This window comes from Rattus norvegicus, chromosome 1, assembly GCF_021556685.1.
Source record: "Rattus norvegicus strain SHRSP/BbbUtx chromosome 1, alternate assembly SHRSP_T2T, whole genome shotgun sequence".
NCBI lineage: Eukaryota > Metazoa > Chordata > Mammalia > Rodentia > Muridae > Rattus > Rattus norvegicus.
Window position 1 is genome coordinate 248,959,175 of NC_141534.1, and position 27,439 is coordinate 248,986,613.

The 27,439-nt window shown below is 44.1% G+C and overlaps 1 long non-coding RNA gene across 1 annotated transcript; it reads right to left on the bottom strand.

Moving 5' to 3' along the window:
- On the bottom strand, positions 1–27,439 carry LOC134485233 (uncharacterized). The gene is made up of 2 exons (XR_015653285.1): positions 26,981–27,439; positions 1–200 (listed from the first exon to the last, which is right to left on the bottom strand). It is a non-coding gene; the product is annotated as an uncharacterized LOC134485233 (long non-coding RNA).

Below are 27,439 nucleotides of genomic sequence, written 5' to 3' on the forward strand. Positions count from 1 at the left end.
GAGGAGAAAACCTCTTGATTTAATAGGCCGATTGGGTATACAGTAAAAGTCAGTTTGTGGGGAGAGGGAGGACTGGGTATACAGGGAGGGAAGAGAATTTCCAGTCTCCAGCCGGCACCTTCCCTTTGGTCCTTGTTTTCATCTGTAAAATGTCCGGGTTGAAACACATTCCTGGATCTTTCCAGCTCGGTATGCCATATCTGCAGCAAAAAAGAACTGAGTGGCTTAATAAACACAGTATTTATTAACCATTCACCCAACAAATATTTACTATGTGTCTTCTTGAGCCAGTCATTTCCTGGATATCTTATAGGTCAGCTCAACATTTATAAGTTAGACATGGCTATAGGAGAGGGGCTTTAGCCAGGAGGTGATGGTGCATGATTTTAATCCCATACTCTGGAGGCAGAGAGAGGGAGAGGGAGGAAGGGAGGGAGGGAGGGAGGGAGGGAGAGAGAGAGAGAGAGAGAGAGAGAGAGAGAGAGAGAGAGAGAGAGGGAGAGAGAGAGTTAGAGTTCAAGTAAAAAAGAAGATGGGAATTTGAACATGAAATATGTGGGGCGTGTTTTGTTTTGTTTATTTGTTTGTTTGGTTTTGTTTTAGCTTGTTTAGTTAGTTAGTTAGTTAGTTAGTTGGTTAGTTAGAGACAGGGTCACACTATGTAGGCCAAGCTAGCTTGCTGGAAATCACTATATAAAATAAAACCAGGCTGGCCTAGACTCACAGAGCTCCACCTGCATCTGCCTTCCAAGTGGCATTAATTACAGTTACAAGGATGGGCCGCTATGACCAACTGAATACGTGTATTTTTAAAAATAATTTTATTAACAGTGAAAATAGAAAAATAATTAAAATTTAAGTTCGGAAATTAGGCAATACTCTTAACATTTAAAAAAAAACCTTTATTTCACTATTTTTTTTTTAGCCAATCTGTAACTTGCCACCCTGTCATTCAAAGTGTGAGACCGTGCGGGACTCACGGATCAGGCTTCTGCCCTCGCGGTATTCAAGGGAGGTGTGGAGGGACCCTATGCGATGGAGCTAATGTGACTTCCGACTAAGCTCTGGTTCTCTTAAGATGTGAAGTGGCATAGTTGGGAGAGGAAAGTGGAAGCAGGCTGGGGAAGAACTAAAGATGTCCAGGAAGAAGTGGGTAGGGATCTATGCTATGGGTTGAACGCTAGGGGCTGATGTGAACCATGACTAGACAAACAGAGAAACACAGTATCCAAGCTCTGGGTCAGGCCAGAAAGGTGGAGACAAGCCTGAGTCACTGGAGCCAGACTCGGAGGAAGGCCCTCGGAGCTCTGAGGTGAGCAGCTGTAGTTTCTAATACACACTTCATTCAGCTGCCTGCGCTGAGAACACGGCTCATGGTCAGTGGAATGGAATTTGGAGCAGGCACAGCCCCTCAGAAGGCACAGAAACCCGATATGTCGGCTTTAGCCTGGTGTTTCTCCAGGCATTTCCCTTCATTTGATTCCAATTCTTTGTGATGTCCAACAGAATAGAGCCCGCCTGACTAGCCAGAGGGTAAGAGAAAACCAGACAGAGTGGTCAGGCCAAAAATTCCCATTTAGGTGAGATGAGGAAGTTGGTTGAGGCAAAGGCCCCTGGTTTGGTTAGATGGTACGGGGTTCTAAGGACGGGGACTTTCTGTGATGGATGCGGGCAGTGAAGCTGTATTTGAAGCCAGCAGTGAGGATAAACAAACGGTATCAACTGCCGGATGCAAGAGGTCAGTTAGAGACCCTGGACATGAAGAAAGGAGGAAAGAGGGAGACAAGATCAAGAGCAAGTCTGTGGACAGACCAGGAAAGAACCCGACGAAAGTTTAGGATCTGTAGGGAACAGCTCTAGAGTTCAAAGCCTTGATCTTATTGGATGGGAGACTGAGGGGTGGAGCTTAGCCGCAGAGCAGTTTCCAAACATGCGCAAGGTTTTGGACTTGATCTTAAAACACTAGAAGAAAGGAAGGAAAGAAGGAGGGAAGGAAAGATGGAGGGAGGGAGAAGGAAGGACTTAAATGCCTGAATCTTCCTGGCCGTTAGTCTAGAGAAGTCAGGATCCAAACGAACTACAAGCAGGAACCAGAGATCTAAAGTACAGAATCCAGACGTCCGAAGTCAGACAAGACAGGTAGGTGGACACTAGCTGGCAATGTGACCGAGCAAGTGTGGGTGCTTAAAAGGGAGGTTACTTTGACATTGAATAGTGGGGCCCCATTTACTGCACGCTGGAGTCAGTTGGAGTTTGAATAAGTTGACGCCTCAGTTCCTTCGATAATCTAGTTTATTCTGTCTGAGGTGCAGCCCGGATTTTAGATGGTGGGGCAGTCTAGTAGGCATTCAGTGATAGCACTATACAGTCAGGGCTGAGGACCACTCTCCTGAAACTGGGTCTCAACAAGCACGGCACAGGTCTTTTTTTGAAAACCAGGGTCCACATCCACAAAACAAGGTAAAGGAAGTGTCATATACTATCACTTTGGAGGTTTGCTGGATAGTTTTATGCCAACAGGACACAAGCTAAACTCATTTAGAGGAGGGAACCTCTATTCAGAAAATGCTTTCATAAGATTTGGTCATAGGCAGGCTTGTAGGCATTTTCTTCACTAGTGATTGATGGAGGAGGGCCCTGCCCACTGTGGGTAGGGTTATCCTTGGTCTGGTGGTCCTAGGTTCTATGAGACAGCAGGCTGAGCAAGCCATGAATAGCAAGCCAGTAAGCAGCACCCCTCCATGGCCTCTGCATCAGCTCCTACATCCAGGTTCCTGCCCTGTTTGAGTTCCTGTCCTGGCTTCCTTTGATGATCAACTGTGTGTGATACGGAAGGGTAAGCCGGAGAAGCCCCAATTTGCTTTGGTCATTGTGTTTTATCACAGCAACAGTAACCCAAATCAAGACAGGAGATGGAACCAATTCCTAGGGATTTTTCAGAAAATAGCCTCAATAAAAATAACTTTTATATTCAGTAAAGGGTCCGCATATAATTTCTTCTGACAAAGCCAACAGTTGATGAACCTCTTTGAGGAGAATGTAGCAGGACCCTGTCTTAACGGTTCTGTAGGCTGACAATATATCATCACATACAGTCATATGCTTACTCCAAAGTATATTAAAACAAGAGATAGAACATTCCCACCATCCCATGAGGGTCTTGGGTCCCACTTTCCAGTCACCACTGGACTGTCCCTCGAGGCACTCACTTATTTCTCTCACCGTGGCTAAGCTTCAGCTGTCCCTGTATCTTATCACGATAGTATCATGTGGCAAGAGTTCGTTTGTGCAAGCTCATTGCCCTACACATGGTGCTTCTGTTGTGTTTTGCGAATTGGTATCCATGCTTGTGAGGTCCACCCATACACGTGAGTGACCCAGCAGCTCATCAGCTCATTGCCGTCAAAAACATTAAAACACAAACATTCCTCGAAGCAGTGGAAACACTCTTCGGTTAGTCTTAGGTACAGCAAGATATTTTTCTGTATGTTCGTATGTGTTTCTCTCTCTCTCTCTCTCTCTCTCTCTCTCTCTCTCTCTCACACACACACACACACACACACACACACACACACACACACGCTGAGACACTAGTCTGAGAGTGGGTTTATGGCTGTCAGAAGCTGTTTCGTGGCTGTAGCTTTCTTATCGGTACTGCAGGATATCCCAGCTGAGACAATTCTTTGTCCCCACTCTGCACGTGAGTCTGTTTTAGCTGTTGTAACTGCTGTGATGTATACATTATTGCTACTTTAGTTGGTTTGTTCCTTGATTACTAATCATTTTAAGTACCTTCTCTTGTGCTTACGGGCTATATGAAACTGAGAGACCACACAGGTTCTTGTGCAAAGTGATTTGATTTTGTTGCTTAAACTCTTTTAGATTTGTCCTGTTCTTTTTCTTTTTTTTTCTTTTTTTTTAACTTCTTAATTGATCTCTGGGAGGTTCGTTTATTTTTAATTCATGACTTCTCTGTTACCTACATACTTCGTGAATATTTTCTTATAGTCTACTAATTTTCTCTTTGACACTTTCCTCCTCCTCTTCCTTCTTCTCCCACCTTTCTCTCTCTCTCTTTCTTTCTCTCTCTCTCTCTTTCTTTCTTTCTTTCTTTCTTTCTTTCTCTCTTTTGAGATAAGGTGTCTCCTACTCCACTGAGAATAACTTTGAACTTCTATATTTGCCTCTGTTTCTCAAGTACTGACTACAGATCTGAGTCACACGCCCAGGCCCTTGTACACACACTGCATCACTAAGGCAATCCAATCTCTTTATCAACTAAGTTGCATCCCCAGCTCGGCCCTCCCCTTCCTTCCCCTCCTCTTCCCTCCTTTTCCTCCCCTCCCCTTTTTTCCTCTCCTCTTTCCTTCCCTCCTTTTCCCTCTCTCCTCCTTTCCCCTCCTCTCTTTTCCCCTCCCATTCTCTCCTTTCTCCTCCTCTCTTTTCCCTCCCTCTCCTCCCTTCCCTTCTCTCCCCTTTCTATTTTTTTTTTTTTCGGAGCTGGGGACCGAACCCAGGACCTTGCGCTTCCTAGGCAAGCGCTCTACCACTGAGCTAAATCCCCAACCCCGTCTATTTTTTAAAACATGTCTTTTATTTAAAGTGTTTCATTTGTTAAAATTAAATTTTCTTCAAGACTGATTCTCTCTTTTTTTTTTTTCCGGAGCTGGGGACCGAACTCAGGGCCTTACCATTGAGCTAAATCCCCAACCCCCTGATTCTCATTAGTATCCCCAGGTTGTTCCCAAACTCGTGACCCTTCTGCCTCAGCTGTCCACAGGCTGGGATCACAGGATGTGCTGCCACCCAAGACAGTCTTGTACCTGGGAAAGATGAGACCCTTTCCACTGCTGGGAAGAGTGTTCAGAGCAAGGTTCTAGAGATAGCAACTACCTGTGCTTCTCCTGGTTGCTGAAGTCAAATTTGTCCCCTTTTAAGATAACTACTAAGATATTTTTGTCCATTCCAAAGTCACGAAAATACTCGCCCCCCTCCTGGGAACTTGGTGGTCTGTGCTTCCTTATTCAGGCCAATCACACATCAATAGATTTTAAGTCATGATGACTATTTAATCCTCATTTCCCCAACCTTTTTATTTCGTTATGATACTATTTTCCTCCACAGCACCCATCTCCATCCCCCAAATTAACACATAAATCAGTGAGAAATGGGTGCTTTTCTAGCAGAATCCATGTGACACCCAAATTGGTCAACTCGACTTGAGACTACCAGATCCTTTTGCTACAAACCTGACCAAATGAACAAGACACAGACTTGAAACCGAGTATTCAAAACATGGGAAACTGTCAGATGTCAGCTAATTTTCTGGCGAATGTGCTAGTCAGCTTTCTGTGGCTGGGACAAAATACCTGAGACAGCAGTTTAAAGAGGAAAGATTTATTTTGGCTCACGATTTTAGAGATTGCTTCCCACGGGGCCTTAGGGCAGCTGTCTGTGAACTTGTTGTAAAGCAGAGAACATTATAGCAGGAAGCTCAGAGAGGGAGTCTGCGAGCCTCCTCAGAGCTGAGATGTGCAAACAGAGACAGGAAGCACTATTTCCCACCCACCTCTTCAACGACAATCCTCCCTGTGACCTAACCTCCTAGAAGTCCCTGGTAGCAGTTCGGGCTGGTGACCAAGCCTGAAGTACTGAAAGTACTGAAGTACTTGTGTCTTTAGGAAACATAGCAATCATCATACTAGCCCCGGATCCATAGAAATGTGAGTCCTGAGAAACACTCATCTCACTGTGTCTGAGGAATCAAAAACAGTTGTGAACATACACTAAATACTCTATAAGTATATATTAATATATGATTAAACATATGTTGAGATAAGAGCTCATATATCATAAGGCTGAAGAGATGCTTACCAGTTAAAAGTACTGACTGCTCTTCCAGAGGACCCGAGTTCAATTCCCTACACCTACGTGGCAGCTCATGACTGCCTGTAACTCCAAGATCTGACACCCTCACCCAAGCATACATTCAGGCAAAACACCAATGCACATAAATACAACTAAACAAATGAATATCACAAGTTGGCCTTGAAATGATCACATAATCAAGACTGGCCTTAAGAGTCCTGATTCTCCACCTCGCAAGCACTGTGGTTGCAGGCATTTGCCACATCATGCCTACTAAGTAAGCATCTCCCTTCGAGACATAGCATTTCTTGAGAAATTTATATCCAGATGTTTGATCTTCCCATAGGTAGTGAGACACTTAACGCTTAAGTTCATTTATAAATCTCCATATCTGTATTTTCTACAGAAAACATTATTTATATCCAAAATATACATTTATGTGGGCTGGGATGACTGTTCAGTATTAAAGCACTTGTCACACAGAATGAAGACTGGAGTTTGGATTCTCAAGAGCCCACATGAATAGTGTGTGGTCATGACGGAGGATTCCTGGAGCAAGCTGACTAGCCAGACCAGCCCCATTGGTAAGTTCTGGGTTCAACTAACCGAGGTAGACTCTCCCTCCCCAACACACCCAGACTCACCTGCTCACACATGAGCATCCACACACACGGAAACATGAGCATATGTATGCACATACCATACACACATAAAAAGTAATACACACACACACACACACATATGATTTTTGAGGGACTCAGGCCTCCATTATTAGGAAAGACATTTAGTTTGGTTTTTGCTTAAATAACCTCCAGTTAAACAACTTATTCATACCAGGTTAATATTAAAGTAACAGCAGGCTTACTTTTCTACTGCTTTGAAGAAACATTATGATGACCAAGACAACATATTTTTAAAAAAGCATTAATTAGGGGCTTCTGGCTTCACAGGGTGAGTTCATGACGACTGTTCATGACAGGGAGCATGGCAGCAGGCAGACGGGTGTGGCGCTAGAGCAGAAGCTGAGATCGCATGTTGAGCCGTAGGTGAGACCCTGGTGACAGAACCCCTCCACCAAGTCAACACTTCCGAACCCTTCCAAAACTGTCCCACCAGCTAGGAACCAAGCTTTCAAGTGAGAATAGATGGGAGCCATTCTCATTCAAACCATTAAGGGTTCTGTTCTTTAGGAAATTAGTAATTGATGAGACCAAGTGACCAGGAGACTTTGTTTTGAAAATATCTATCCAATAGCTGGTAAGTGTCTCCGAAATGGAATGCTTTGTAAAACAGGCAGGAGGTGCTGACTGTTGCAAGAGCTGGTGTTACTTTACATCCAGTTTACCCTAAAACATCAAAGACCGAACTTCCTGCAACCCCGGTGAAGAGTACTGAGCTGGGTGTGGTGGCAAAGGCTTGTAATCCCAGCACTGGGACAGAAGCCTTCAGTGCTTGAGGCCAATCTTGTCTGTACAGTAAGGCCAAAAAGCCAAAACAAAACAAAACAAAAAGAACATGACTACTCATCAAAATGCCTCCCTTTCAAGGAATTCCTTTAAGGCTAATGACCTCTCAGTCTTTATAATCTATGGTGACATTGGCCAATGAGAGCCAAGTGTGATTCAGAGTATTCTTGGCATTTAATCCGTCACTGGAAACACCGTGTTTTGTAAATTAATCCAAATGTAATTAGACTGTGTTTACTTTTAAAAAGACATCTTATTTATACTAACTACGAATCCCTGCATTCTCAGTCTAGAGAGGGCCTTGTTAGAACGAGTGCTTTGATACAGGACAACTTGTCATTGTGTCAGTTATTTCTGTTGCCAGTAACACGATACCATAGACGAAGTTAATTAAAACAGGACATTTGTTTTGGCTCACGATTTTTCAGAGAGAAGGTTGAGGGGTCACATCTGGTCATGGTTGTCCTGCTGGCAGCATCCAGGGGCAGCACGGGGCACAACATGGTAAAGACAGGGCATGCATGTATATATCTCTTTAGGTCTCTGTCCTTCTAATGAAGTCATAGGATGAAGTGATAGGGCTCTGCCCTGGTGACCTTATCTGGCCCCAATCCTCCCCACATTCTGCTTCTAAACAGCCCCTTAATGCTTCCCAATGGGGGTTGGATGTCAGTGCATGAACCCCTGGGGGGAACACACTCAAACCAAATCTAAATCACAGCGCTTGCCAAAAACGAATACTTTTAACAGGCAAATGGGAGTACTCTCTTCCCTCAGAATGTGAAGCAGTTTTCTCTACTTTCTTAAGAAACGAGAAGAGGTTTAATCTGAAACAACAATAACAACAACAAAAACGGAGGTAGGGAGCGCCACAGAGCGCCTCGTATTTTGTCTGTCGTTTATTTAATAGACTGTGCTGTGTAGTCCTTGCTGGAATATTAAGTAGTCGCTCTCTGTATTCTACTGTGATCATAGGAGATGATACGTTGAGATTTTGAAGGAGTTTGCAGATGGCAGGACTTTAGTGATTGCCCCAGCAGACCAGCCCAGGAAGAACTGGCTTTACGGAAATAACATTGGGAGAGACGGGTTTAAATTCCATTCATGTGACCCACCATGCTGTGGTAAGTGGCCAGGATCGATCTGGCACCATAGATGCTGAGGCTGGATTTGGGATTAGCTTCTCACTCAGGCAAGGACAGAGCAGTGCTCTCCAGCCCTGTGTTCGGTTGCTGCGTCTGGGGTCAGGGGACAGCCTGAAAGCCATTTCTGTCCTTCTACCATGTGGGTTTTTCCGGATCTGTCCGGGTTGTTTAGCACTGACAGGTGCTTATACCCACTGAGCCATCTCACTGGCCCCTAGCATTAAGTACTTTAGTGACAGTTATTACAAAGGGACTCAACTCAAGGGCAGCCAGGTGGAAGATTAGACAAGACAAAGTATGAGGAGTTAGAACACTTGTCTTAGGTGGCCTAACTTCAGTTTCTAAGGCTTGAAGATAGAGTTGAGAGTCGCCAATGAGGGAACAGCTTTGGGCTAAAGTAACAATAGAGCATTTCCCGTTCTAGAGCAGACATTGCAATCTCCAATAAAACTCCTCCATTCAGAAGCCATAAGTAATTCCTGTGGGCTCTCCTCCTGTCTCCACACACCCTTGCCTTGTATTATCTCTTCCCTCTTATAGACAGCCAATGGAGATTCAGTTCATAGATTTATGCCTTCTTCTTTCAAGTTCTCTTACATAAACTGTCCCCTCTTGGATCTGGTAGCCATCTTTCCTATGGCTCTCTAGCCCTGTTGCTGGTCCCAGAATCTGGTCCTTTTCCTAAGTAGCATCTATAACATTTCTTGCTCTTAAATTTATTTATTTGTTTTTTGTTTTGTTTTGTTTTGTTTTTTTTTAGTGCTGGGGATTGAATCCAGGCTTTTGTGATTGCTGTGTGGTGCTCAGCTATGCTCAAGCCCATGGGATCGTTTTCAGTAAATTCTTTTACCTCAAAGACGCCTGTATCTGAGTCCTCTCAAGTAAGCTATCCTATCAGCATGCCGTGCATTCATCAAGCTAGAAGTGAATCAAGCCTCCTTACTCTGATTTCTTATGGTTTGATGTTTGCATTTTATTTCTCCCAAATGGTCAGTAGACCAGGCTGAAAGTTTTACCCTTCTTATTACTTGGTCTTTCTGGCAGTCGGCTTCATCCTGAGGCTACCTAGGGATAAATCCTGGTCACCTTATCAACATAAACTCGGGCAAGATCAAAAGATGTTTCCTGTGAAAAACAAAAGCCAGGTTCTGACACTCAGGAAATTCCAAGGGTTTTAGGAGCTCTGAGCCCTGAGTCAGGTACAAAGACCAAATATATTTCTTATTACACCACAAATACTTTTTCAGTGAGAGAATATTTATGCTTCTAGAAAGCACATCCAAAATTTGGTAAGCCAAACCCATTCCATTCTAATCAAATGGGAATATTAGCAGACTGTGTTGGAATAGTGAATTTCATGTCACAAGGTGTTTTAACCGTGCCTTTAAGTAGTGTGCTTCAGGATGTCCCCGGGAACAAATATTTGATATCAAAGTAATTGGAGCAAAGGGAGGTTATAAGAAGCCCAGGGGACATACAATTTCAAAATTGCTGGAGATTAGACTGGAATCCAGATTTTGATTCTAAACCCAGTGTCTTTTGTCCTATATCAGAGCTCCCATCTTAAGTTTAAAAGCATGAAATGGTACCCAATGTTACCCAAACAACAAGAACAACAGGAAGCCATCGTTTCAGGCTCAGGAGTCCAATGGGCCAGGCTAGCAGCTCACCATAAAGTCCCATGACACCAAGAACCAAGCTGTTTATCCAGCTTTCTAAGGAATTGGGATTAGGGAGACGTTGGCAAAGGACTCCAACAGTCAAGTATTCTGATGGCTATCCATTATTTTCCTATTGTTCAGTCTCTCTGTCTCAGCATTATAAAGAAAGACACCAACCTTCTGTTTTTGTTTCTACTTCCATCAACTTTTTATCAACTCATTGAATCATTTATTCGATTTTATGAAATGAAACACTGAATGATTATAGAGTCAAAGGTGTTGCTAGGGCCGACAAGCTGGCTCAGCTGGGTAGAGCCTGGTGACCTCAGAGCAATCCCCGGAACCCAGAGCAGAACCCACTTTCATAAATGTACTGCAGCATATGTGCACCTCCTCCCCCCACGATATCTATCTATCTATCTATCTATCTATCTATCTATCTAATTATCTATCTACACACACATACACACACACGTTTATAGGTAATAAGTGAAATGTAATCAGGTAAAAATAATTAAGGTCTTTACATTTCAATTTTACCCTTTTCTATTTTTATAGCTTTATTTTAGGGTATATATACTGTATGTGTGTGCATATGTGTGTCCAGAGACCAGAGGTTATTGGGTATCCTGCTCTATCCCCTTATATCTTTAAGAACAGTTTTTTCATATGTTGATCAATGGAATCAAATTGAAGACCCAGAAATAAGCCCACACACCTTAAGGACTCTTGATCTTTGATGAAGAAGCCAAAACCATACAATGGAATAGGAATAGCATCTTCGACAAATGGTGCTGGGCTAACTAGGTATCTACATGTAGAAGAATGAAAATAGATCCATACTTAAAGCTCCAGTCCCATGGATCAAGGATCTCAACATAAAACCAGATACACTAAACCTAATAGAAGAGAAAGTGGGAAATAACCCTGAACGCATTGGTGCGGGAGACAATTTCCTGAACAGAAAACCAATGGCTTAGGCTCTAAGATCAACAGTTGATGAATGGGGACCTCAGGAACCTGCAAAGCTTCTGTAAGGCAAAGGACACTGTCAATAGGACAAATTAGCAGCTCACAGATTGGGAACGAATCTTCACCAACCCTGCATCTGACAGAGGGCTAATACCCATAATTTGCAAAGAACTCAAGAAGTTACATACCAAGAACCCAAGTAACCCAATTAAAAAATGGGGTACAGAACTTCTCAACAGAGGAGTCTTGGATGACTGAGAAGCCCTTAAAGAAGCACTCAAGGTCGAAGTCCTTAGTCATCAGGGAAATGTGAATCTAAACAACTGTGAGGCTCCGTCTTATATCCATCAGAATGGCTAAGACCAAAACCTCAAGAGATAGTAAGATGGTGAGGGTATAGAGCAAGAACACGTCTTCACTGCTGGTAGGAGGACAAACTTGTATAATGACTTTGGAAAACAATTTGGCATTTTCATGGAAAACTGGGGATAGTTCTACCTCAAGATCCTGCTGTACCATAACTCCTGGGCATGTACTCAAAAGATGCTCCAACATCCCACAAAGACATTTGCCCAACTATGTTCATAGCAGTTCTATTCATAATAACCAGAAACTAGAAACATCCTAGATTCCCCTCAGCTGAAGAATGGGTTAAAAAAAATGTGGTACATCTCCATGATGTAATACTAACCAGCTATTAAAAAGCAAGGCATTATGAATTTTGCAGGTAAATAGATGGAGCTTGAGAATATCATCCTGAGTGAGGTAACCCCAATCCCAAAAGGACATGCGTGGTATGTACTCAGTGATAAGTGGATGTTAGCCATAAAATACAGGATACTCATGCTACACTCCACAGACCCAAAGAAGCTGAACAAGAAGCAAGGCCCAACAAGGAAACTTGAATCTTATTTAAAAGGAGGAATAAAATAGTTGTAAGAGGCATATGGAGGGAGGGAACAGGGAGGGAAGGGGTATGGGCAGGAGAATGAAGGGTTGAGGATCAGGTATGGGGAAGGACAGGAGAGATAGCTAGATGGCCATGAGAATGGATGGAAATCTGCAACTGATGGGGGTGAGGGGAGGGGCATCTCCAGGGCACCCAAGAATCAATGGGGGGTGACCAAAGCTGCGACTCACTACATTGCGGATATGGAACCTCAAGAGGCCACCTTCTGTAGCCAGACAGGAACCCCAGTGGAGCAGTAGACACACCAACCCTCCCACAAAACTTTCAACCCCAAATTTATTTTGTTTACAAGAGATGCAGGCACAGGGCTTGAAGCAGAAACTGAGGGAATGGTCAAACCAATAACCAGCCCAAGTTGAGACACATCCTGTGGGCAGGCACCAGTTCCTAATACTATTAATGATACTGTTATGCTTGCAGACTGGAGCATGTTGTCCTTTGAGCAGCTCTACCCAGCAGCTGACTCAGACAGATGCAGACACCCACAGACAAGCAGAGGATGGAGCTTGGGGACTCTTATGGGAGATTAGGAGGAAGGGTTGTGGGCCCAAAGGGGATAGAAACTCCACAGGAAGACCAACAGAGCCAACTAACCTGGACCCTTGGGGTTCTCAGACAGTGAACCACCAACCAATGAACATACAGAGGCTAGACCTAGGCCTCCCTGCACATACATAGCACATGTGCAGCTTGGTCTTCATGTGGGTCCCAAACAATGGAGCGGGGGCTGTCCCCAAAACTGTTGCCTATATATGGGATATGTTCTACTAGCTGGGCTGCCTTGTCTGGCCTCAGTGGGAGAGGAAGCACCTAGCCTCACAGACACTTGAAGTGCTAGGGTTGGGGGATAGATACCCAGTGGGCCCTCACCTGCTCAGAGAAGGAGATGGGGAAATGGGGAAAGGGTTGTGGGAGAGGGTGTCCGAGAGGGGAACAGTGAGCAGGATGTAAAGTGAATAAGTAAAAAAAAGTAAAACTAAAAAAGAAAAAAAAGAACAGGTCTTTCTAAATCCAGAGCTAGGCTGGTGGCCAGCAAGTCCCAGTGATCCTCTGGCGTTCACCCCATCCCCTGACTTCCAGCCATGCTTGGCTTTTTGTGTGGGCTCTGGAGATGCAAACACAGGTCCTCAAGTTCTTGAAGCAAGCACCCTTGTGAGCCATCTTGACACCCAGTTGTTACTTTGGTGGGGGGGTGGCGGGGGAAGGCAGGGCTTCACACACTGTATCCAGGCTGGTCTGGGACTCATTCTACAGGCCAGGTGGGTCTCAAACTTAGAGCAAATCTTCCTGTCTCAGCCTCCTGACTACTGAGATTACAGATAGGTCATCAGGCCTTGCTTCCTCACTCTGCCCTTTGACAAAGGTAGTGCTTCCGTTCGGTACACCATAATCCTGTACCGAAGAAAACTCGAAGGAGAATTTGCTGCGTTGTTTAGTAACAGCCTCCTCATTAGAGTGTGCGGTTTCCTGAAGAACAAGCACCCGGGATTTCTGTCATTCTTGTGTACACAGCTGGGTTCCTAAAGTTCCATTATCTTACGGGCACAACTGGGAGGACTTTAAACTGCTCACTCCCACAGAAATCACTATCCAGGGAAAATATTGCAAGCATAAGCAATGTGGCAGCTGCCGAGGGGGAAACTGCAATGGACACCTGAATGGATGTCAACATAAACCAGAGCTACGTTTAACTGGTAGAAGACAAACACACTAGCATCCCGCCCGTCCCTCCGAGTTCTCAGGAGAACCTCATCGCACTGGAGGTCATCCACTAGAAATACCGACTTAGTAGAGAAACACAAGAAGGGTGTTCCCTTTCTCCCTCCCACGTTTGGCTCTTGATTTTTTATTCCACTCAAACCCACCTTTTCTCTCAGGCGTGCTGACAATGTGTTTGAAATCAGGCTAGGATGAGGTTATGTTGCGGTAAGTGTCTGTCGTGTGGGTGTCGTAGCTGGCCATCGGAAAGCCTGGTGCCTGTGACTCACAGCAGCTCCGTTAGTACAGACTCAGGCATCTTTCGAGCCAGTTGTTTGAACTGTTGATATTTAAAGCCGGCCTCAGTGGGAGTGTTTACTATAGAAACCCAAAGGCCTGCAAGTCGGATCTCTTCCTCAGCCCTCATCCGTGCTAGCTGGATCCCACACGCTGCCTGAGACGGCAAGAGCAAGGGAGGAACATAATTGCTCAGCACACACAGGCCGACAACCACAAACCAAGCTTTCTCTGAACGGGCAGGGGCCAAGGCTTTTGCCAGCTTCTCTGGTGACTCTGGATTTGCTCTGCACATAAAGTTCTACTAACACTAGTGCCACAGGACTACGCACGAGACCATCTCCACGGTGCCTGCTGAGCATTTGCAGCAATAAAGGCCATCCAGAGGGCTTAACGTGAACCATTCAGTTAAGCTTTAGGTTAAACTAATGGAGAATGGTCATTACGCATCGTTAAACGAGGGGAAAAAAATCAATCTGTAATCTAGGCGTGCACGGTCCAATGTGCGCAGAGAGTTTTTGGACTGTATGTGATGGAAGGCCGCACTAGAACAGGGATGGTTACTCTTTTTTCCTTTTGAATTGGTCTTGTTGGAAAAAAAAAAAAAAAACCCAGCACTCAATTTTCTTTGAGTTAAATACTACTTTCAAAGGGAAGAGGCGATCCAGCAATGTCAGATAAATTTGGTCACGGTCATCATTGGATAACAGCCTCTTCCAAGCTTAAAGCAGATCTAACAGATGCTGTCCTATTTCTGACGGTCTCAACCCACGTTCCCAGTTGTTTACTCTGGACAGGGTCTCACTACATCACCCTGGCTGCCTTGGAACTCCATGTAGATCAGGCTGGCCTTGGAAGTCTATGTAGATCAGGCTGGTCTTGAACTCATTTACCTGCTTTTGACCCTCTGGTGCTTCTTTTTCTTTTTAATGGGTGTCTCCCTCGCCCCCACAGTGAATGCATTTCTTTGATAAACTAAATATCCGGTTCTGCTTGTTTCAGAATACTTGTAATTAGTCCGCACTGGTGTGTACTGCTTATGCTCTAGAGAATTTTTTTTTTTAAATGAAGGTCTCATGTAGCCCAGGCTGGCCTCAGACTTGTTACATTATTAAGGATAACCTTGAATCCTTGTCCCTGAGTGCTCGGTTTATAGGCCTTTTCCCCACCACACCCAGTTTTTATGGTGCTGAGAGCTGAACTCAGACATGCTAGGCACACTAACAACTGAGCCCCATTCTTGACCATCCTGGCCACATCTTGAAGTCCAGTTACTGTGTCCCTCACAGGATTCTTTCTCAGTGTTAGCAGGAGATAGATCTGGCAACGCCTTCCTAACACGTTGTTTTGTTTTTATCAAGGGGACTCAAATGTAGGGAGTTTGGTGATCAGAGCTTCTCTGGCAACAAGCGGTGGGGGCTGGGCTGCAGTTCTTGCCTGATGGTAGGGGAGGTTTCTATAGCACCAGTGGCCTGGACTACAGCTCTTGCTGGATGGTTGGGAGGCTTTTGTAGCATTGGGAGGGCTGGGCTGTATGCAGTTCCTGTTCACCCGGGCAAGAACCCCGAGACTTTAAAAGTCTCACTAGAAAACAGAGATAATTTCTCTGTGATTCTGTGACTCAGAGACATGTATTTTTTTTCTTTCCTCACAGTTTATTTTTCCTGAGAAGGAGGATATCTAACAAAGGTGGCCGACTCCAGGCCTAGCATGGATACCCCAGGATGAGACACACTGGTCTTAGATAAACTTAAAACGAGATAGGTGAGTTTGGTGGCACATACCCATGATCCCAGCATCGGGGAGGAAAAGGCAGGAGGGTGGCAAGGTTGAAGTCAATTTGGGTTACAAAGTCTGAAAACCAAGCAAAGGTTACCGAGGCTTCTGTTCCTAGGGCATCACAGCACATAGGGCATTTGCGCTGATGTCACTACACGGGTTTGCATTTCTTCCTAACAAATACCAACTTACATTTACCCTAACAAGAGTCTCTCTGGAGGACCGATGAATTCTCCACACTGTCTCGTTAACCAGCAGCAGGCTCTCTCTAATAACTGTTATTAAATTGATAGTCTTCAACTGGTGACATATTGTAGTCCAGGAAAAGGGAAAATCATATGAGCAGGCTAATGCGGTTGAACATTAAATAAGATTATGCTCATAAAATGTTTAGCATGGTGCCTTTGTACCCAGGAAGCACGAAGGAAATGACATCATCATCATCATCATCATCATCATCATCATCATCATCATCATCATAACATCATAACACAGTAGCTGACAATAACTTTCCAGTGCTACATTTCATTCACAATCCCCGTGTAAGGAAGGCAGTAACATCTGAGCTGCTGATCCTTTATTTCCTCTGAACTTCAGGAAAAAGCCAGTTCAGTTTCTGGAGCCCCAGAACAACCATAGACTCTCCTGTCTATAACAGGGCTTGGGCCTAAGTCTGTGCCCTGGTGAGTCTAATCAGCAGTTCTTGGTCTTAGCCTCACATCGGAGATCACCACAGCTCAGATTATCAGCAATACAGATGGAGATGGGATGGGATGGGGATTCAGGCAACAGATCAAAATATGCACATCAGTAACACGGGCATGGATTTGGGGGGTTTGGGAGGAATTGGGGTAGAGGGCTGGGAGGGTGGGTATATGGATTTTTTTTTTCTAATGGTAAATCTCAAACAATGGAATCATCCGGTGCACCTACAATTAAATTTAGACTCACGTTCACCAGCTCCCTACATTCTTAGATCTGGAGTGAATACCCTGAGGACTGCATTTTCAGCGAGTTCCGGTGATTCTGGCGTGGTGTGAAATACAAGAATCGCCAGCGTGTGGCGGCCCAGGCTGTCAGAAAAGCAGGGACGCACTCTTGATTTGGCTGCTTGGTTTTATTCTTCCTCCTCTGTGAGATAGGTGATTGATTGGATAGCTCTCAGAAATGGCTCATGTCCCTCTGGCTCCAACACCGGGAAGTCTGGAGCCATTGTTCTGCTGTTTTGTCTACCGAAAGCAATGGCAGTCTGTCCACCACTTCTGGGAAGTTCACCTCTCCTCGTGATTACAGGAAATTTTCTTGCAAACACGGGCTTCTGGGCCGTTCTCGCTACTTCTGGTTGCATGTTCTACCAAAACAGGGCAGCCGGAACCGTTCTACAGGCGTTTTGAACCTGACCAGAGAAATGAAGGCTGGCCCTCCTCTAGAGACAGAGCAGAAGCTGCCTCAGAAGGTTGACTCCAGAGTCCACTTCCTTTGCCACAGAATAGGGAGCTGGGATGACGCTTGTTCACACGTGCCAAAGTAAAGACCGGAAGCAAAATAAAGACCGGAAGTGGGGGGCAGTTCCTGGTTCTAAGGACCCGCGGCCTCAGTAAATTCTCAGCTTTCGAGTATCTGAACTCAAAACAAATAGAAAACAAAAGCACAATGGCACCATGGAAGAGTTAACACAGGCTGTCCTTGAAAACAGACGGCACCCTATACTTTTACAGACACCCTCATGTGCACTTCTCTTATGGCCTCTTAAACACAGCACCTGGTCTGATTTTAAAAGCGAGATTCAGGACTTGCTCAATGATAAGAGCATGCACTGTTCTTGTGGGAGACTGGGGTTCAGTTCCCAGCACCCACATCAAGTAGCTCCCAAGGATCTGCTGCCCTCTTGTGGCGACTGTAGGGATCTACATTCACATACATTTCACCCCCCCCCCCCCGCCCCCCACACACACACTGTTTCTTAATTTAAAATGAAATGCAATTCGGATGTCACAAAATTTTGTATTTTAAGTTATATAAAATTTGGTGCTTTTTAGTATATTTAGTGTACAGCCCTAATAATTACATAGTTACAGAAAAATGTGTTAGTCCGAAAAGAAACATCATACTCAGCTGTATTATTATTAATTATATCACCATCATCATCATCATCACTATCATCACCACCATCATCACCATCATCATCACCACCACCACCACCACCACCATCATCATCATCATCATCACCATCATCATCATTTCTTTGCTGGTTGCCATAATAAAATATCCTGATAACAGCAATTAGAAGAGAAAAAAGAAAAGTTTATTTGCTTCATGGCTCCATGTTATAGTCCGTCATTGTGTGGCAGTTAAAGCAGCAGGAGCTTGAAGCAATGGTCCCAGTACCTCCATGGTCAATTGCAGAGAGCAACAGGTTGATGCTTGCTTGCCTGTGCTCATGCATCCCTCTCCATTTTATACAGTCCAGGATCTCCTTGTTCCAGGCCCAGCCACCTCGCAATCAAGATGGCTCTCCCTGTATCAGTAAACATAGCCAGGACACTCCCTCAGAGGCTAACCTTAAGCTAGACAGCTCTCCCGGGTGAGTCTGGACGCTTCCCTCCTATGCACCAAATGGTCAGTTAGTGCTGATCGTTACACCATTTGTGGACATGATTTCCTCCCCACCCCAGTTCCCATTCTTACCAACCTCCACTTAACACAGGAGCTTCCACCCTTCATTCACAGGGAGAGAAACAGAGTGAGAGATTCTAGTAGTTTTCTGACGGTTTTCTTATAAGGGTAGAGCTGGGACGAGAATCTGCTAATTCATCTCTTTCCTTTTTATTCTGGGCATACTTTTACCCAGTTTATTTCCTCAAGTTATTATATCTGCTTGCTACTGTAGATCTTTGTACAGTGTTTTCTGTCTTTGAAAATAGTATTGGTTATTCTGAGAGATTAAGTTGCCCAGACACGGGCTGCCATGATATTGATAACATTTTTCTGTAACTGCAACATTCTTGATCTCCTTAGGGGAGAGAGTGGTGACTGAGGTCAAACAGAATGAACGAAAAGTGAGTTTCTTATAAACCCAGGGAAGAGAACAAGCTGAAGGTTCTCCTCAGAGCTACTGCTCTTATGCAGAATGTCTACTTAAGGTTATTAAGCGTCTGATCAAGATGAATATCCCTTATGCAAAATTAAGACAGAGTTCAATGAGGACGGCCTGAGAAGGACAGGGGAGATGAGCCCATTATCGTTTGAATCATTTGGAGTTCAAACTGACTTAGAGGCTCTCCTTTGGGCAGATATTATGTTAATAAGACTGATTGCCCACTGATTGCTTTAATCTCATTGCAGAAGGCAGTAAGTGGCAATCCGATTTTTAGATGACGAAACACAGCAAGTGGAGTGGTTTGGAGACACTGATTTTTTTTCGCCTCCAGTCTTTTTCTTCCCTTGTTTAGCTTCGTGGGAAACAGAGATATCCAATCTCTACATCAAGGGTAAGAATGCATCAAGGGCTACAGACCCATGTATCTGGGTACACACCCCTTGGGTGGCCCCTTTTCCGTGGCACGGAGTCTATTTTTGTTCCCACAGATAATACCAGGACTGCATACCCCAGGCTCCAGAGCCCCTAGGGGCAAAAGGCTTAGGAACAGCAAGTCCTGGGAACAATCGGGGAGCCTGTTCAGTTTTGGCTGCCTGTGTCACTGCCTTGCCAGGCTGTCTGAAGCACTCGGGGAACACCCAGTCTTTGCCAGGACTTGAGCAGAATAGTAGAAAACAAAAAGGAAATACCCCAAATTTCCCAGAAACCGAGAATCGGAGCCTCTAACTCTCGCCACACTTGAACGAGAAGATCCCCTGTTCTTCAGCACCAAGACTCTTTCCCACCCTAGCCTGGACGGGCTGGTCCAATGGTCTCTCTAACGACCAATGTAAAGATATTTTTCTGCGTTCATTTCCTAAACCATGGATGTCTCCAGACCTGTCTTTCACGTCATTGCTCTGTTGGCACGTTTGAACCCTGTTCCCCTCAAGGCTCACTCCCTCGACATTGTCCTTGCACATCCAACTCACGTGACCTGTTTGTAAGGCCTTCCTAACCTCCCCACTGTCATCCCCTTTGTATCTTCCTGTTACGATGGCTCCTGGACTGATTGACATCCTTAATCTGAGTTCCTTAGATGGTTTTTAAGGGTCTGACACCATACACACACACACACACACACACACACACACACACACACACACACACACATGAGAGAGAGAGAGAGAGAGAGAGAGAGAGAGAGAGAGAGAGAGAGAGAGAGAGAAAGAGAGAGATCAGGAATCAGAATAAGAAGTATACACATAAATATAAATAAACTAAGAATGATAACAAGCAATGTCGTGTTAGGAGCATATAAAGAGCATATGGCCAAGAGTAGCATATGGCTGAGAATAGCATTGGTAAGTTCCCTGCAGCAGGACTGAAGATGCTGTGTGTAGCAGACAGTGTCTCCTAAGAAAGGTGCAGAAGGCAGCTTCAGCCAGAACAGCCCCATTGCCTGTTTACCCTTCAGCTCCTACTTAGGTAGCAGTGGTAATGCAGAGCTCATAACACAAACAAACAGACATGTATAAAGCACACAGCAAGTGCCCATTGAACAGGAGGTGTGGGTTTCACCCTTTGTTTCTTATGCTAATTTTGTCTTTCGAGGTAGTAGTGAAACACTAGCACCAAGAGGAAGAAGAACATGTTCAGGGCCCAGGCGCGCTGGCATGACCTTTCCGGCTTTCTTTTTTATCTTAGTCTATCTCCCTGGCTTCAGACTTCTTTTCCTCACGATTAGCTCATTTATTTGATATTTAGAATCATTGCACAAGCGGTGTACTCTGAAGCATGGTGCCTTTCTGCAAGTGTATATATAAATAAATGTAACTTTCTTGAGTTGTTTTTTTCTTTTCTCTATTGCCTATATCGGGGCAGCTTCAAATGACTAATGGAAAGATTCACACTTCTGAAAGCCTAATTCAGTGACTTAAATGTTTATGTAAAAGATGTTAGTCTTATTCAAGTATCTTCATGCCTCTTGTATTCAAATCGCAATCGTGTAGTTTTGTATTTCGTTAAATGCTAGCCACAACTCTTAAAAGTGTTTACCATTACTGCGTGCTTGTATTTGTGTGCCTGTGTGTGTGCCACTCGAGCAGGCATGCACAGGTGGTGCACGATGTGCCTGTGTAGATGAACAGGTGCTATGACGCACATGTGGAGGTCAGAGGTCCAATCTGTGGAGTCGGTTCTCTACCTACACCTTCATGTGGGTTGTGAGGATCGAACTTGTGGCAAGCATCTTTCCTGCTGAGCCTTCTTGACAGCCCAATTTCTGCTTTATATTTCACAGAGCCTTAAAATCCGTGTTCAGTGCTTGTGTAGGTCACCATCTAGTAATAGCAGGTTATTTCTTAAACCGAACCCACTAAACACTTGTAGTGTTTTCACTTCTAGTTTTCAGGAATTATTATTATTATTATTATCATCATTATTATTATTATATCATCATCATCATTTTTCTTTTGTCAGCCTAATTCCTTAAAAAGAATTATGGGAGAAGCGACTGTTTTCACAGCATGAAAGAACTCCTATATGATGCTACATTTGGTCCTAGGTCTGAGCCTGTGGTTGGGCCACTAGCAATTTGTGTGGATCAGCCTCCCCATCACCTTGGCAGCCCTTGATGTTATTTCAAAAAACAAACCACAGTGAGGTGGGAAGAACTGGTTTAACAGACACAAAATGATGTTTGCTTTTCTCTAACTGTTTACTTTTCTACCGCTATTTTCCCCAACTTCTTATTTTGAAAGTTTTAGATTTGCAGAGAAGTTGGGAAAAAAAAATAAAGCGTACCAAGCGAATCTTCCTCAGCTGGATTCACCTGTTTTTAATATTTCCCACATTTACTCTGTTTTCCTTTCTCAACACACACACACACACACACACACACACACACACACACACACAATGTACGTATATACACAGACATGAAAACTCACACATACATGCATAAGCATGTATGTGTACAGATCCACACCTGGACACACAATTTTTCTTGTTCAACCAGTTGAACTGTGAAGACATTATGATACCCTAACCTCTCCATCATGTGCGTTCATGAAAACCGAGTAAGAGCCATGCATTTTGTACCCAGGAAATCTCAGCACTGGATGTGGCTGTAAATGCCTGTAATCCCAGCACTTGGGAGGCTGAGACAGGGAGACTGTGAGTTCAATACCAGCCTGGGATACATAGTGAGTTGGTTTTGTGTCAACTTGACACAAGCTAGAGTCATCACAGAGATAGGAGCCTCAGTTGAGGAAATGCCTCCATGAGATCCAGCTGTAAGTTATTTTCTCAATTAATGAACAACAGGGGAGAGCCCAGACCACTGTGGATGGTGCTATTTCTGGGCTGGTGGTCCTAGGTTCTATAGGAAAGCAGGCTGAGCAAGCCATAGGGAGGAAGCCAGGCAGCGCCATCCCTCCATGGTGTCTGCATCAGCTCCTGCCTCCCTGTTCCTGGCTTGATTGAGTTTTGTCCTGACTTCTTTCAATAATAAACAACAAATGGAGGTGTAAGCGGAATGAACCTTAACTCTGCAGTTTGCTTTTGGTCATGGTGTTTTGTCACAGCAATAGAAATCCTATCAAAAGTGAAAAAGAAATATATATATGTGTGTGTGTGTGTGTGTGTGTGTGTGTGTGTGTGTGTGTGTGTGTGTGTGAGAGAGAGAGAGAGAGAGAGAGAGAGAGAGAGAGAGAGAGAGAGAGACTTGTTAGTTAAGAGCACTACTGCTCTTTCAGAGGAACCAGGTTCAGTACTCAGAACCCCACACCCAGGTCACAACCATGGATAACTTCAGTTCCAAGGGATATACCACTCTCTTTTGGCCTCCTCAGGCACCTGGCATGCAAGTGGTACATAGATACACACATAAGCAAAACATCCAAATATACACAATTTTGAAATAATAAGAGTGATCTTTGAACAAGCAAACAAAATGAAAAAAATAAAGGAAGAAAAAAAAATAAGAAGGTCTCAAGTGGCTCTTCCTCAGATTGAAAAACCAATAAAGACATCCAGCAGAGGGGACACCACCTGGAGGGACAGGCTGGCTGAAGAACAAGGTGAGGAGGCTGAAGTCCCAGCTGAGGGAAGCCGGCTGAGGGAAGCTGGCTGGTATCCCGAGGAACAACAGAACAGCCCCAAAGTTAAAAGAAGTTATACAATGTTACTAATTTGGTGTGTGTGTGTGTGTGCGCGTGTGGTTGTTAAGTTGCAATAAACAGTTAATACAAAAGTTACATCTCTGGGAAGAGACAATCTCATTTGCTTCAGATGTATCCAATCTTTTCAAATTCAGGTCAAGTTATATATATTGATATAATTTTAAGAGGCAAAAATTTAAGGTTTACAGCAATGATTTACTGTTATTATACCTTCTGATCTAGTTGGCTAAGAATTCAGAGAAGAGACAAGCAGTGGTGGTGCACGCCATCCCAGCACTTAGGAGGCAGAGGCAGGCGGATCTTTATGAGTTTTAGGCTAGCTTGGTCTACAGATCAAGTTTCAGGACAGCCAAGGCTACACAGAAAGACCTTGTCTCAAAAAACAAAACAAACAAAACAAAAACCACAACCACCACCAAAAGAAATCAGAAAAGATAACGTGGTCTTGGATCAGGGTCACTTCATGGTGGTTCTCAGGTGTCACTTGGGGACTCTTAAGAGGAAATTGCAAGATCCCTCTCTTAAACTCCCAGCCTGTAGACCGGCATAATGTCACTTCCAGTGGATTCTGTTTGGAGCAGTCACAGAATGTGCCCATTTTCAGGGACACCAACATGGCTCCCTTCCACCTTTTATGTTCGCTTTAAAGATTTATTTTTATCTTATGTGTATGAACCCTTTGCCTGCATATTTATGTGTGAACACAGTGATCAAGGAGAAGGTGTAAAATCCCCTGGAACTGAAGTGGCTGGCAGTTGTGAGCTGCCAAGTGGGTGCTGGGAACCAAACGTGGGTCCTATGCAAGAGCAGCAAGTGTCTAGCTGCTGTCTCTTCAGGCACTTGGTGGGTTTTTGTTGTTTTGTTTTTAGTTAAGGACTCACTCTCTAGTCCAGGACACCCTAGAGCTCACTATGTAACCTAGGATAACATCCAACACCAAAGTTGTCCTGCCTCAGCCTTACTTGGGATTACAGGTCTTTGCCACCACGCTCAGCTTTCTCCCATCTTAAAACTTTACTTACTTGGCCAGGCAGTGGTGGCACATGCCTTTAATCTAGCCCTCCGGAGGAAGAGGCCGGCAGATTTCTGAGTTTGAGATCAGTCTAGTCTACAGAGTGAGTTCCAGGACAGCCAAGGCTGTTTGTCACACAGAGGAACCTTGTCTTGAAAGAGCAACAACAAAAAACAAAATTAATTTTTTCAAAATTATATACTACATTATTCCTTTTCAGTCCTTTTCATGCTCTCCCTCTCAAATTTGTGGCCTATATATTATTATATATATTATATATTATATATGCACAATACATTATATAATATATTTTATATAATACAAAATATATACTGTATATATATGTTTATATATGTATGTGTATATATGTAATGTGAAAATATAAATATGAACCCCACGCTACTGCCAGCAAGGCACTGGGGGACAGACCGGCCTGTTCTCAGCCCGGCAGACTCTTTGACCTGGAGATCTGAAATCTCTCCACCTGGCCATGCTTCCAAATCCCCACGGCTAGCTGGGGTGCACTTCTCGCAAACCCATGCTTTGCCACCATGCCTTTCTCTCTGGAACGCAACTGAGTCACTGTGTGAAAGAAAACACCGCACAATCCTAGTTTAGAATCAACAGGTAACACAATCACTGGACTCAGCAGTAAACATCCTAGTTTGTAAGCCATTCTAAGTTACATCTCTGGGAAGAGGCAATCTTGTTTGTTTCAGATGTATTTAATCTTTTCAAATTCAGGTCAAGTTACATCTGTGTGTGTGTCTGTGTGTCTGTGTGTCTGTATATATATTTAATGGCAAAATTTTAAGGCTTACAGCAATATTTTATTATTATTATACCTTCTCATCTACTTGGTTAAGAATTTAGAGGTGAGCCAAGCGGTGGCGATGCATGCCTTTAACTCCAGCACTTGGGCTTATTAGAGTGGTTTATAGACTTTGATTGAGCTTGTCTAACAGTGGCTGTCTACCAACAGAAAGTCCCGAACTCCAGGAGTTGTTCAGTTCACAAGGCTGAATGTCTTAGCTGGTCTTCAGTATATGCCAAGAAGACGTAGGCTCTACCGTCAGTTAAAGAATGAACCCGCAAGCAAGAGCGAGAGCAAGCAGGCAAAGAGAGAAAACTCCCTTCTGTGTCCTCTGCATAGGCTGCCACCAGCAGGTGTGGTCCACATTAAAGGTGGATCTCCCACCTCAAAAGATATGGATGAGAAGTAGGTCTTTCCACTTCAAATAATTTAATTAAAAAAAGTCTCCCCCAGGTGTACTCATAACCTGGGCTATAGTTAATTCCAGATGTAATGAAGCAATCAAGAAGCTATCATCCCAAAGCTTCCTTCTCTTTTGTAATCCTTCCTTCTCCTCTGGTCTATAGCATTTAACGGAAACATGTTGCATTCTTTGCTGTTTGTGTGGCATTATGTTGCTGTAAAATTATAAAAAATAAAATGGGGTCTTTTATCCTGCACTAGATCCAGCACCGCAGTGCCCCAAGATATCTGGTAGACATCTTCATCTCAGTCAGCAGAGCCTCTCACCCGCTTTGCTCCATCCCACATCACACTGCCGATGGCTTCTCTCTGAGCCTGGCAACAATCTTTCTACCCATCCAGTTCCCAAGGCAGGCTGCCACCATGCCAGAAATGCACATCCCAGTTGTGTGGTGGCCTAGTGTCTCCAGCCACCACACACTCTCTTGAACTTAAATCGCCACATGAAAGAACACACAACACAATAACCTCTGATCCGATTGATAAGACATAATTGCCCACCTAAACATACAAAACTCTGTACACCGTCATCCCTTAAGAATATTTGTAACAACCTGTAAATACACAGAGTGGAATTTTAACATCTGCCTCCATGTTCTCCCTGCTGCTTCTCCCTCCCTCGCTCTAGTCTCCTCCTCTCTCTAAAACTTTTCTCCCTCCCATCCTTCCTTCTCGTCCAATGACAGGCCTCATTCTATCTTGTACCTGCCTTTTCCTGTATGACATCATCCTACAGTATTATGTTGAGTGGAAATAGCTACATTTAGTCAACAATCTTTTTAAATACGACAGGCTATTTTCAGTATTTTATATCTTAGTGTTACAGTGATTTTTTAAAATAACCTTGGGCATATCTATGTTTCTGTGGTAGATATGATACCCCCAGGACAAATTTGGTCTGCCTAACTTTCAATAATTTAGCTACGATTATAGGGATGAGGCCTTAGCTTGCTTAGCCATGTTAATTAGCCAAGTCCTTTCACCATGTACGACTTACACTGGTGCTCTTTGTATATAATCTGGTTACATCTTCATATTTCCTCATGCTAATCCTTGTTTTAAAAAAAACAAAAAGAATCTTAATCGAGATTCAGGGTCATAACTCAATGATTCTGAAAAACATCTGTGGTGTCTGGGACTCTATGCAAATCTGATGAAAGCCATAAACTGTCCTTAGAAATTCATTCACATAGCCTTAAACCTTTAATTTAAAGGAAGCACATTCACACTTTATGCTGTCCCTTCATACCTCTTGCTTTCTGGCTCTGCACTTAGGATGAATGAAGTGACCAACAAGGAGGGCAAGAGAGAGGAGAGAGAGAGAGAGAGAGAGAGAGAGAGAGAGAGAGAGAGAGCCTTATTTGTGGTGATAGGGGATTGCAGAAGCTACAAAAAAGTTCAGGTGACATCTTAACTACAATTCTATACTCCCTTATTGAGCACCTACTATGTGCCAGGTATTTATCTAGTTACTATGGATACTAGATGTCTTAGTCAGGGTTTTGCTGCTGTGAAGAGACACCATGACCAAGGCAACTCTTATAAGGGCAACATTTAGGTAGGGCTGGCTTACAGGTTCAGAGGTTCTGTCCATTATCATCAAGGCAGGAACATGGCAGCATCCAGGCAGGCATGGTGCAGGAGTAGCTGAGAGCTCTACATCTTCATCTGAAGTCCAGTAGGAGAAGACTGGCTTCCAGGCAGCTAGGATGAGGGTCTTAAAGCCCACGCCCACAATGACACATTTACTCCAACGGGGCCACAACTCCTAATAGTGCCACTCCCTGGGCCGAGCATGTACAAACCATCACACTAGTTAAATGGTATAACTAGTCAGTAGCCTCAATGGTCAGAACATTCAATGGTGGTGACAGAAAGCCATAAAATCTAGTCAGCTGCTCGAGATAAGTATTATGGAAGAAAATAAGAGGCAAGGAGGACTTCCTATTAAGACGGGCTTCTGAGGGAGAGGGGAGCCACTGCAGAATTCTGAGTAGAATGTGAACACTAGGACCCACACTTCAAAAGTTCA